Source organism: Numida meleagris, chromosome 2 (assembly GCF_002078875.1).
Source record: "Numida meleagris isolate 19003 breed g44 Domestic line chromosome 2, NumMel1.0, whole genome shotgun sequence".
NCBI classification, from domain to species: Eukaryota; Metazoa; Chordata; class Aves; order Galliformes; family Numididae; genus Numida; species Numida meleagris.
In genome coordinates, this window is record NC_034410.1 from 73,981,006 (window position 1) to 73,993,872 (window position 12,867).

Below are 12,867 nucleotides of genomic sequence, written 5' to 3' on the forward strand. Positions count from 1 at the left end.
ATGATACGCTGAGAGATGAATGCCACTCATTCCCTCTCTGACCCGTCCACACTGATCACGACAGAAATTCCAAGTCTAACCTCTCCATACTGACCACAACAGGCATTCTTTAAGAAGAAAAGCACTGTACAGATGAATATAGAAACCAAAACGCAGCACCCAGCAGAATAACAAGTATTAAGAATGGAGTAAGAACAGCAGTTTCACAACATCAAGATTTGCTCCATGCTGCATCTTTCCTTATCACTTCAGTGTTCAGACATTTCAGGGAAGCATGCAAAGCCATCTCCTTGATTAACACTGGCCCCGAGCTTTTTAACTATGCAGCACTGATAGGGCCTAAGCAGGGTGCATCCTGAAATGCATTCAACAAACCTACCCAAACCTGCATTTAGGCAGAGTTTTTAAATTAACTACATCTTAGTTGAATTTGATCAGTGTATTACACATAGATTTTCCCCTTGAGCATTTAGCTTTTACTTTGTTCAGCACAGACTCAGTCTCACTTCACTACAGCAGTGGCAAACAAAGCTTTGGATTTTCAGTGTGTCTCTAACGGAGAGATGCGCAACTCCTTGGTTGGAGAAACCAAGACACAAAGTGCAAAAGTTTGCCCAAGGCCACCTAGCTCAGCTGAAGACACACTAAAATCACCATCTGCCCCCGCGAAGAGAAAACCCCCATTCCACAGTTCCCTCGCACTTCCTCTTCCGTGTCATGTTTCACTTAGACAGAAACTCAGAATTTCAGCCAGCGGAAGAAAAAGCATTTTCTTCAAGGTTTCTGAGTCTGGTCTATGGCTGTGTGAATCTAACTCAGGGATCTGTATATTTTTGAATGATATCTTAATGAAGAGTAGGTTTTGCAGACACTCTGCTCCCCTTTGAGACCCCTAATACCCCCCTGGCAGCCACTGCAAATAATTGCACGGAGGAACGTTATTTGGAAAGGGTCTAGTATACTTTGGTATTTTAAAAATGAGATTTACAGCTGGAGAGGAAAGAATCCCACCAGCAGCAGCCAAGCTCCTGCAGACAAGCACTGGCTCCATGGACCACTTAGGCAACAGTCCCCTAGATTAATCCTTGCAAGGCCTTACCATATGTTTGACCTCCCTCACATCACCACCAAAGCCAATGACAGTGCCTGAAGTTAAACATGTGCATAAGATGTGGCAGATTTGGAGCCTTTACTTCATGCTCTTTTCTTGAGACTTTAAGACAAAGGTGCTTTTATAATACAAAAGAACACATTTTTTTTCAAGTGCTGGATGCACTTCCTACTACTACATCTACTTGAATTCCTCCCCTTTCCTTTTACTTTTTCATTTGCTTTGGGGTTTATTTACTGTTAGTTGTTGGGTTTTTTTTTGTAATTTTCTCTCAAAAGGAAAAACAAAGAAAATACATGAAACACTCATTTCTACACAGCAAAATGGATGGATGAAAAATCAAAAAGTTTTATTTTTTGTTATGAATGACTTCTAGTACTGTGACAGTGTGATTACCTCCTGTAAGACAGTCTCCCAGCACTATTTGAAAAAATGGAGTTTCAGCCTGTGACTGTTGAAAACACCAAAAAATCATCTCTACAGGCTTACATTCTTCACTACTCGTATACTTAATTATAAAACAGCTTCTAATATGCCATGATGCTCCCCTCCTGTGATCAAAGCACCAAGCCAGTACGGTTAATCTCCATTCCTTTTGGACCAGAAGCGGCATTCCTTCCTCGTTCCCGTGCTAACTGTGCATAGTCAATACCTCAGACATTCTGGATGCATAATGAATCACCATAATGTGGTTTTTAACTTAAGACTTGGAGCTAAAAAAGTGGTGTCCTTCTGTTTTATGGGTACGCTTCGTGCTCGCTTCATGCTCTTCTAATTCTCTTATTAGTGTAGCATCTCCAGATGTGCACCCTGTATATCCTGAGGGCGTTCCATGTGAAACTTGCTCCCACACACCTTCAGGATATGGACTTCTGAAAAGATATACACAGGTCCATGTGAACATACCCTCTCCTTCTCCCCCTGAGTACACCTCTTAAAGGGAAAAGGAAACACAGGAGGTGAGTTCAGGAGATTTTAGCCAGTAAAAGCTTGGAAGGCTTTCTGGTAGCATTCAGAGCTTCAGCAAAACACTTGGCCTGCTTTATGTTTTCCAGGCTTTTCTAGTATTGCTGGGAGGGACTTCCTGCAGCACTGCATCAGCTTCAGTTTTGTTTTTCACCACTTACTGAGTGCCAGCTATCAGCCTGAGCCAGACCAAGAGAGGGCAGCTTACTGACGGTATGACAACGATAAATGCCATCCTGTAAGTGCAAACCAAGTAACCGACTGCAGTTCACAATACAATCAGTCTAGTCAGAAAACGCATACAAGCACATCTTCTCCTGAAAAAAAAAAAACACCACAACTATTTACAAGCCTGAAATGCAGCTTTACATTCTGGTGATCTTCAAATGTAAAAAAAAATTACAAAGCAGTCCCGTGTATACCTCCCTACAACCTCGTTTACCCCCCTCTCTCCCTGATCACCAATGCATTTCTGCAAGATGCTTTTTATTACAGCTTTGCTCAGGCTCTGAAAACGGTTTGTTGATGTAAGACAAAATTTCTTCACAATCTTTAAAGAAATCTCAAAAGATGCATGCCAGAAACAGAGCTATAAAAGCTGACACAGAGGGAGAAAATGCACTAGAGGGAGTTTTTTTTTATTCCATTAGGAATCTGGTTTATTTCAAAGTTTTTTGTTTCTGTTTTTTTCTTTTCTTAGTTCTATCTTCCCCCCCGGTTTGTTTCCCAATGCACACATACATCTGGGGGAAAATAACCTTCTACACACATGATTCAAACCAAGATCAAGTCTCTGTGCGTTCTGGCCCTGACAACAATAGCATCTCTGATTTCAGAACCAGAGTGAAAAAAAAAGTGTCATGCTTTTGTTAGACCAACAGCGGACACTAGTGCCAGACACCTGATGCCTGGATCCTGGCACGGACTTCTTGAGATTGAAACGCTGCCTGTGCTGGAAGCCTGACCGGATTCAACCGCACCTTTAGTTACGGAACTCTCTGTGCACCTGTTTTAAAGTGATCTCTATGCAGAGCTCCTCAAGCTTGTAAAATTAAAATGAAAGTTTCAATAAATATTAATAAAACCTCAGTTCCTTCTACGACAACTAAAATGGATGCTTTGTGTTGATCTGCTGTCACTGCTGAGATTTTTAGCAACGCTAAAGCAAGAATTTAGACAAAAACTATGTTTAGGTTCTGAAGAGTCAGTATAGGCGAGGAAAACAAAAATAAATCGGTGTTTTTATCAGAACATTAGATGCCAAACAACACGAACAAGAACCATTTAAGCATAGTACGGAAACACCATATACTCAGTATCTCAGCAGTAACAGTGCTGCATAAATATTAGCTATTGAACTGAGTGCAATGTTGGTGTAAATCTTACATTTTACCACTGTACCACCACCTGTGCCCATGTCAGAAGTACTTCTTTTACTGTGGAAAGTAGGAGCTTAATGACTGTAGAAGCGGAAATACAGAACTGGGGACAGGCACCTGACAAGCTTCTGCTGCAGGGACATCATGGGCTGATTCAGCACAAGACTCCTGGATACAACAGACTGGTGTCAAACCTGACTGCATGCCTTTCGAAGAACAAAAAAATGTAGCTCACGCAGCAGGCTACAACAGAGTCATTGGTCACTGGAGTCATTCCAGAGCTCTGGACACAGAAGGAGTCCCAGAAAAACAGGTACCTACAAAAGAGCATCTCCCACATCTGAAATGTCATCGTGTTTTTAAGTTAGAGGCAGCACTGTTGACCTCACATTCTCCCAGCACCAGGAGAGACTGGCTGGAACAAAGCCCACTGCACAACCTCACGCGAAACTGCAGCAGTCAAGCATGCTAGAAAGGGTTGCTCAGCAGAGGTACCTACGTGATTTTGCAACTTTTTGCAATCAAGAATGTACAGAATGAGTAACAGGGCTGGACTAGCTCCCTTGAGGTCTCTCTCCAAGTACACTTAAACCATCCCTGATGTGCATGTCCACCCTGTTCTTTATTTCAAAGGAAAGCTATAACTCAACTCATTGAAGCGCCTGTTCCAGTGTTGTCACTTTATCAAGTTTCTAAATTTTTCCTATTACCCAACTCATGTAAGAAGCTGTTTCTTGCCCTCTACTAGTGCTTGTGAAGAATGACAGATCTCCATTATTTCTGCAAGGGTTTCTGGCAGCTATTTGCTCAAACTTCAGTCCTTTCTTCCCAGTCACATCACTAATACTCACAGCGTCTCCTAGTATCTCCTTTAGACTTTCTCCAACCTGTGAGCATTTCTCCCAAAGCACAGTACTCCAAAACTAGCACAGCACTCCAAGGCATCACCAGCAGTGGCTACAGCAGAGTCCTTCCCTCCTGTATTTCATGGAGAACTCATTGTCAGCATTCCAGATTTCAACAGTCTCAGAAGGATGATGCATTCAGTATGTGATTCAATCTATTGTCCTGATTCCCATGTGTCATACAGCTGCCTGGCCATTTATTTTCATCATCCATTTCTACCTACTTTACTAATCTTCGCCACACCTGTCTCCTTAATCTTCAATTTTTTAAAGAGGATTCTGAGTACAGAGCAACCTTCTAAAACTGCGCTCGTGTTCAGTTTTCCAAATATACCACATGTCATACATTTTAACCCATTCCTCTGTACACATGTAGTTAAGCATGTCAATTTAATTCAAACAGACAGCTTCTGGAGAGGGATGGAAAACTAGCAAATTATTAAAGAAAACTGCAAAGTATGGCCCTCTTTGAAACATCATCACAGCTGACAAATATGCAGTTATAACTATGCAATATGCTATCCCCCTTCTGCGGACACATTACAATGATTTCATTTAGTCGGCATTGCTTCCTGGCTCATTTCCAACACATACATGCAAAAATCCAAATAAACCTGAGATAGGTTACAGCTCCTGTTTCCCTCTCACCAAACCATTTATTCTCACCAAGACAAGAAATTAGCTAGGAAATTTAAGTAAAATGAAGGGATGAAAGAAACTTAAGAAATTAATTTTCAGCTTTGCTGATCTTGTGAGATCTTGTAGGTCACGCAACTCTCTTTCTGAGAGCAAAAGATTTGTGACAAAGCTCAATATTTCAATGTAAAAATGAGCAGCATCGGAGCTCATGAAGTAATTACATCCACATGCTCCTGGAAGGAATGGTTCCACAGAACTTAAAATAACCCTTTATAGTTTTTAAAAACATAATAAGAAACTGTACCTTTTGAACAAGACTAGAGACACTGTTACAAGACCATGTGGAAGAGGGATATGTTAAAGTAAACGTGAAGCCATTTCACAGTTGTTTCTGTGTGACATTTTACACTTCGGATTACACTGGTGTAACATCCCTACAATGCTGAGCTCCAGTTTTCTTTAGTCCATAAACTCCTCTGAATACCTTTAGAGACCTATCTTGCATTCCTGGCATATTCACACTACATGCTTAAAGTCAAACAGCACCGCAAGTGAGATAATTGTTACAATTTTAAGGCAAATAATTCTTCCTTGCAGTATTTTTGTCAAAAGCTGGAACTTATTTGCCCCCTACTGACTTCGTCCCTTGCCACTTGGCAAGGATCAATTTTATCCACATCTTCTTGAGCAGAGCTAAAAATACAAAGATTGAGGGGAAAAAAAAATAAAAAATCATTCATGGTATTAATTTTCATCATATTAGTTCATCATATTAATTTATGAAGTCAAGCCATGTTAATTTTGCCTTTGGAACCAGTGCTGATACTTAGTACATCAGTTCTGATAAAAGGGTTTGTCAGTGTGTCATGTCTGGGAAACTACCTAGCGATAGACAGGATGGTGCGTTTTTAACATATTCAGTAAATATCTAACCCCAAAATGAATTCCTTACATGCTGAAGTACAAGCTCTTCTTAAACTCCTTCAGAACAGACACTTTCCCAACTCCTTACTGTATGCCAGGGAACTCCTCCAGCGGAGTGAATTTCTGTCTACATGAGTGAGGAATGCAGCCCAGGAAGCGGAGATTGATGGAGTTGAACAGTTACTGCTGAGAACCCAACAGCCACAGGCCTGAGAACTGAGTGCTAGTGTTTGGACAGCTAACTTCATCCTCAAGCCTGAAAGCTCACTAGGTGTTGCGTCTGGTACGTTAGGTGTTCTGCTGGAGTGGATTTTTTGCCTTTGTTTCATCTGAGAGTAACTAGGTTCATACACCTGTGGTGGTAACTAAAGCATGGTAAGTGAGGACTAAGAAAAGAACTGTTTCCAAAGCAAGTGTGCGACTTCAATCAAAATGCTAACACAGATGAACCCACTGGCCAGTGAAGAAGCACTCGCCCTCCACCTTTCCCAAACCCTGAGGTACCTCCTTCCCAATGCAACCTATGCCTCTTCAAGGAGAGGCATCCTGTTCCCCACTAGGTTCTCAGTGCTGGGTTATCAAGGGATTGGACACATCACATTTCATTGTCCCCCATTTTCAGGATTACTACATCTACAGCAATCCAGTTTTTCATTGTTCAATGCATTACTTGGAAATATGCAAAATACAATTGTGGTTAACAAGTAAACAGGCATTTACAAAGTCCCAGGCTTCTATATGAAGGTTTAAGATAAAATTAGACAACAGAAAGATGTTGAGTTTGCTCAACTTCAAAGTCGCACTAAAAAGCCTACCATCCTCTCCCTCTACACCTGACAAGTTGTTGTTAGAGAGTCTTATTTGACACAGGAACTCCATCCTGGCGAATACAAAACATCTTCTCAACTTACCCTGAGAAAATGCCTTGGTTTAGTGAAATAGGTTTACAACTACTGTCTGTCTCTCCTTTGAGTCAGTCTGAGATGTCTGAACTACCCCAAGGTGAAAATTTTGTATGATAAAACATTTTTTTGCCTGCCAAGCCAGGCAACATTTACACTTTGTGTTTCACATTTTTATGTATTAATCTTAACCTTTCATTCAAAATCTACTTTACATAACTATAGATGAGCGCACATTGCCCAACACTAGCCCTCTAGCCAGAAATACCTGGCCAGAACCAATCGCTTGGAGTGATGCTGAGCTAGAGAAAAATGATGCTACTCTTGTCTTCGAATGATATACTGACATTAAGGTTCTGTTGATACAAACAGACCTTTACAATCACTTTAGATGGAAAACTTAAACAAATGCTTCATGACTCCCAAACAGAAAACACATAAATCCAAGCAGCCATTGCAATCAGCTGTAGCTCATTTAATATTTCACTTCTCAATAATGGGAGCGTCTGGAATAAAGGGTTTATCAGTTTTCATTACTACAAAACAACTTCAAGCCAAGTTGCTGTATGCAAGTTAATGAGAGGAAAATGTTTTCAAGACTCCTGTTTTTTCATGTAGACCAAAGCATGGCAGACCTGCAGAATCCTGGCATTTAGTTTGGCAAGATGTGTATTGCTTTGAACAGAAGATGATATACAGACCAGAGGAATGCTTGCCTTGGGGAAAGCTGACAATAGAACGACACATTCATGGTGTTGGGTAATCAAGATGACTTGCATCTAGTTGGTTGCAGATTTTACAGCAGACAAATAATTCCCCCAAGAATGACTATTTCCAGCACATCTACCAAAAGTTAATTATTTGTGGAACAGGCCATTGTTTTTCCTAATCAAATACTGGTGTTTTAAAAAGGCACAACTCTCAGAAATGATTGACTAGAATTAACAGGGGGTCTACGATTTGACCTCAAAAACTGGAGAAATAATGATAAACAATAGGGTAAACATAAGCTGGAACAGTAGCAAGAGACCTAAAACCACAAATTTGTGCTCCTCTCAACATTCAGGTTTTGATGGTTAAGATTCATTAAATCAGTGCAATTTACAATAGTCTAAACATCCTCCCTAAAATAAATTCAGGCTTTAAAAATTGAAAATCTGTGAAGAGACAACCCTCCAAGTTATGGGACAGAATTGTACACAGCACAATCAAAGTTCTCTAGATTTAAAGGGGAAAAATAACAAAAGGGAAAGAAGCAAACCACAGTTCCCACTGGATTTTATTGTGGGATGCCTACAGAGTGCCCCCCTGTATCCCAGCTGAGGAGTCACATGCCAAGGCAGATGGAGGAGCAACCCTCCCATACAGAGCATGGATAGGGGCATCCCTTCTCCCCTCCACCTACATGTGCCTCTGCCACCTGGGTTATCAGCAAAGGAGTGATAAAAAATGCTGCAATGGAAGAGAGAATACAGCTCTCTTCTGTAAAAACTGCTGGATTTATTATTATGACACTGCTCAATTCAGGGTGACGTTCTTCAGGTAAAATCTTCTGAATCCTGTAGAACTACACTGAGGTGGTGAGAGTTTTCCAGGCAGACATGTTTACTCTTAGCCTAATGCTTTTGCAAACACAAAGGGATGCTACCAAGAGCCTGACTTGGCTATGCAGGATGGCCACGGATTGCAGATAATCAGCAAGATTGCACAGAGCGTGACTGAAGGCTGCCAGGGAACACCTGCTCCCGATCAGCTCAGATATGTTTACACTTTAGGTTCCAAAGTTTATTTTCTTTCCTACAAATGAGATTCCTTCAAAAGCACCTGCTAGTATCCTGACAAGCATTCTCTCATTTTGTGACCAAATACCTCATTTTCAGGGCCATGTTCCTCTCCCTTTTGACACGTGGCCAAACTGAGAAAGCAAGGCTGGTCTCCAGGGCTTTTCAGGGGAATGGCAGAAAGTTCCACTTAATCCAGAGTTTTATGTTTCTTACAAATCCACTATGCCTACAGACAATGGAATAAATTCAGCAAAAAGTGACCAAAGCCACTTTCCAGAGGAATCAGCTCTGGACCTGCGTGACCTGGAGGGGAAAAAAGAAAAGAAATATAATCTCCAAAGCAGAAACTAAGGACACCAGCACTAACTTATCCAATAGCTCTCTAAGAAAGACACATGAAATGAGGATTTTTTTTAAAATAAAAGCCATTTCACGTTCTACAGGTCCTAGAGTGGCAGTCAGCAGTCCCCTCATCTGCTGCAAACATATGCAATATTAGTACAGTGATGCACTGAGCAAGCACATAATGCTTATTCAGAACCACAGGGATGAACATTTTGTTTATGGGAAATTTGGGAGTTAAGCAGGGAAAGAGACACGGCCACTGGTTGCTCTCTCCTACTAGAAAATGTAAACTGGCTCAAGCCCAACAGCGCTCAGTTGCGTGGATTCCTGACCACCAGCGCAACACGGGCCCAGACTATGTCAAAACAGATGGTACTTAAAACTGCAAGAGCGGTGCATTAGCCATCCTCTAAAACCCAGCCCTGTCGTCTGAGTTCCCACTTGCTGTGTCTGTGACTTGCGATGTATAAATTGCAGATTGCTATTTATATGCAATAGCATATGGTACTCTGACATTTGAGGAGTATCAGATGTACACACATGTAAATAAACCAATAATTCAGCACTCCGTATTTATGGCAACTTCAATAACTTCCCAGTCTACTGGAAGCCATAATAAATAATTGCTTCACTTTGCATAGAATATTAACTGACTGTAATAGTTCCTTTTCAATTCACTCCAATTTCAATTTACTGAAATGAGACAATCAAAATTGTTCACCAATTTTTTTTTCACTTCATTAAATCAAAATCAGTATGGGAAAAAAAGAGTGATGTTGACACCTATACAATCATGAAAAGAGTTATTATTCAAAGCAAGAACTCTAGGAAAAAAAAAAGCATCATTTAAATCCTTCAGCCTCAATAAATAAATATTACCCTAACCTAATTGTATCAAGCATTATTGCCGATTTCCAGCTTTATATGCAGTTTCATATTTATCACCAGATTTAAAACCACTATTATATGGAGATAATCTTAGGCAGTAAGCTTAAAGACACAGCAACAGAAGCATTAGGAAACAAGAAATATTTGTCATGAGGATAAAGCAGAAAGTTACTTTATTTTACAAAGCCCCCAAAAACGATCCACGCAGGGCATCCCATCAACTTACAATAACTATCTGAAGAAGAGGGTGTAAAGAAGACACAGCCAGGCTCTTTTGAGTGGCACCCACTGCTAGGACAAGAGACAACAGGCACAAACTGGAACACAGGAGGTTCCCTTTGAACATCAGAAAGCACTTCTGTGCTGTGCGGGGGACGGAGCACTGGCACAGGAGAGGCGAGGGGGTTTCCTCCTCGGAGGTCTTCACAAATCATCTTGACGTGGTGCTGGGCAACCTGCTCTGGATGTCCCTGCTGGAGCAGGGGTTGGGCCAGATGGACCCAGAGATGCTTCCAACCTCAGCCACTCTGGGATTCTGTGAAACAAATCTAATACATCTCCTACAAAGAGTGTATTAAGTTTAACTTTCAACTACACACTGTATGAAGCTTTGTACTACTGCGCCAGGCTTCTTCAAAACTGATCTTCCCATCATGGGACTTTTGCAGAGTTTGGGTTTTTCATTACACTAACTCAAGCTGCAAACTTAACTGATGCTTAATCTTTCTGTTCAAAAGTACCTTTCATGACTGAGAAAATGATCACTTTCACTGGCATATGTTACAGCTCAAGCTGGCCCATACTGTCCGCTGGTAACATAGCCACTGGGGAGAACCAGCTATAGGATACTTGCTCTGCAGCATTTGCTGCCAAACCAGAGAATTCCCTGAAGCTTAGTTCTGGTTCTTCATACCTGTAGAAAGAATGGTTTTTGTTTGTTTGTTGCAAGAATTCACTGAAAAACTAGTTTACTTCAAAACTTCCAATAGTAATCCCACAGTGCTTGACACAAAATATCAAGAACATAAGGTTAGTTCCTCAGGATGGTCTCTTTTTTTCCTATAAGATGATGAATACACTGAAGATCCTTGTAGCTTACAACTTTAGTATGAAAGGCAGCATTCTCTGATCACTGTTCTCAGTAGAACATAGCACTGCTAGTCTTCCTTCTCAGCACAGAAAAGGTATATTCTTTGTCTTCATCCCTTTGTGGTAAAGGCAGAGCTGAGGCTAAAGATTTCCAGGCTGGATACATTATTTTAAGCTTGTGGTCAAGGACTACCTGCACTACTAAAGTTGTACTGACGCCTCAGTACAATTCTCAGACAGACTCACTTCAGTTCAATCAGTGCTTTCTCAGAGGGACTTCAGAAGTCAGGCTGATTGACATGAAGCACAGTTGAAAGTTGTGCTTGGTTAAGCTGCAGAGGGAGCAAAACACTGTCCTACTGGCACAACACTACTATATTCTGTTAGCAAAAGTGATGACAGGGTTGTGTTTACAGGAAATGTGATGTAAATTCATTTATATTTAATGAGCCTCAGGTTCTAGACAAGGCATTTGATACTGTGCTGCAGTTCCACTAGGTACTGAAGTTTCAGGTGAATGAACTATGGTAATGACTTCATCTCCTCCTTCCCACTTGCACAAGTCTTCAAGCAAAAGACTTGCACGAAGAAGAAATCTTAAAAAAAATGTATTTCTGGCATTTTTCAGTATAATATGGAAACATGGAGCACAGCCAACAAAGAGAGATCAGTAAGGCACACTTAAAACTTCTACCAAGGAGGTTAAAAGAGTTTGTATTAGGAAATGCTTCTGAGACCCACAGTGACTTCACATTTTCCATCTCACTGGATTTACAAGCACAGAGGCTGATACTGCAGTATCTGGGTGCTGAGTCCTTCCCAAGATGCGCAGAGTCCCCTTTCTATTGGCGACTGCCAGAAGGTTAGAGCAGCCAGTGACTCAGTGGATCCCAACTCCCCCGCTTCACGCTAAAACTAAAGCACTGCAGTCTCGGCTCACTCACTCTGTTCTATTTGTGGCAAAGAGTCTTTTTCTGCTAACATCACTAATTGCCTGGAAAGTATTTCCCTCATTTCCTTATGCTGAGCTGCACTTCACTCATGCTGGATGTGTGACTATTTAGAGCGCGTACCATGTATAGTAACATGTCACTTGTGAAAGTGTCAGTTGAGAAATGCCGAATGAAGAAATGAAATGAGACTGCTAACATTGGTACAACTAAGCCACTACAATGCAGTTAAAAATGTTTAATGATATTATCTTGTTCCTTCATTTTAATTCAATTACAGAAGTGTCTGCCATAGACAAGACAGCAATAATACTGGTATTACACATAAATCAGGAAAATACTTGTGTAACCCTGAGGGTGATTCTAGAACTACAAAATGTAGAGGCTGCCACTATTTAATCTTACCTAGTCTGGAAGAAAGTGAAATCTGTTGCCAAGTCCTCATTACTCTGTAGTTTGTGGGTACGGGTGTCTGCATCATAAGTCATATCTCTTATTCAGTTTGGACTGTTTTGACATAGGACATGGAAGGAAATGGAGGTGATAAGGGCATTAAATGACAGGACGTTCTTAGTGACAGGAGTGTAGATGCAGCTTGTATCTCACAGAGGTCTATAGCAATAAAGCACAGAAATCTTTCCATTTGAATATTGCTCTGTTAAGTTCTCCTTAGAAGCATCTCCATACCACATGAAATGAGTCTTTTGTTCACTACCTGCTGAAACGGAAGACTGTTCATCAACCAGGAGAGGGAAGACAAGCTATTATTAGTGGTTCGAAAACTTCTTTACTCATGGGTTTTGTAGTATGTGAATTCTGCCAGCACAGCACAGCATCAGATTGTGGTTTAACTGCATAAATACCCAACAGAAAGTAGTTCACGCCTTACAGAAGGGTGCTGCCACAGGGTCTACATGAGCAGAGTGCAAGGCTTGCAGACAGATGGTTCATACTGAGCAAAATCCTGCCTCTACCATCCTGCCTT

General features: G+C 41.0%; 1 protein-coding gene across 3 annotated transcripts in view; it reads right to left on the reverse strand.

The window, feature by feature from the left end:
* Positions 1 to 12,867, reverse strand: part of FBXL7 (F-box and leucine rich repeat protein 7) — a 171,820-nt gene that overhangs the window by 9,332 nt on the left and 149,621 nt on the right. The window lies entirely within an intron of this gene.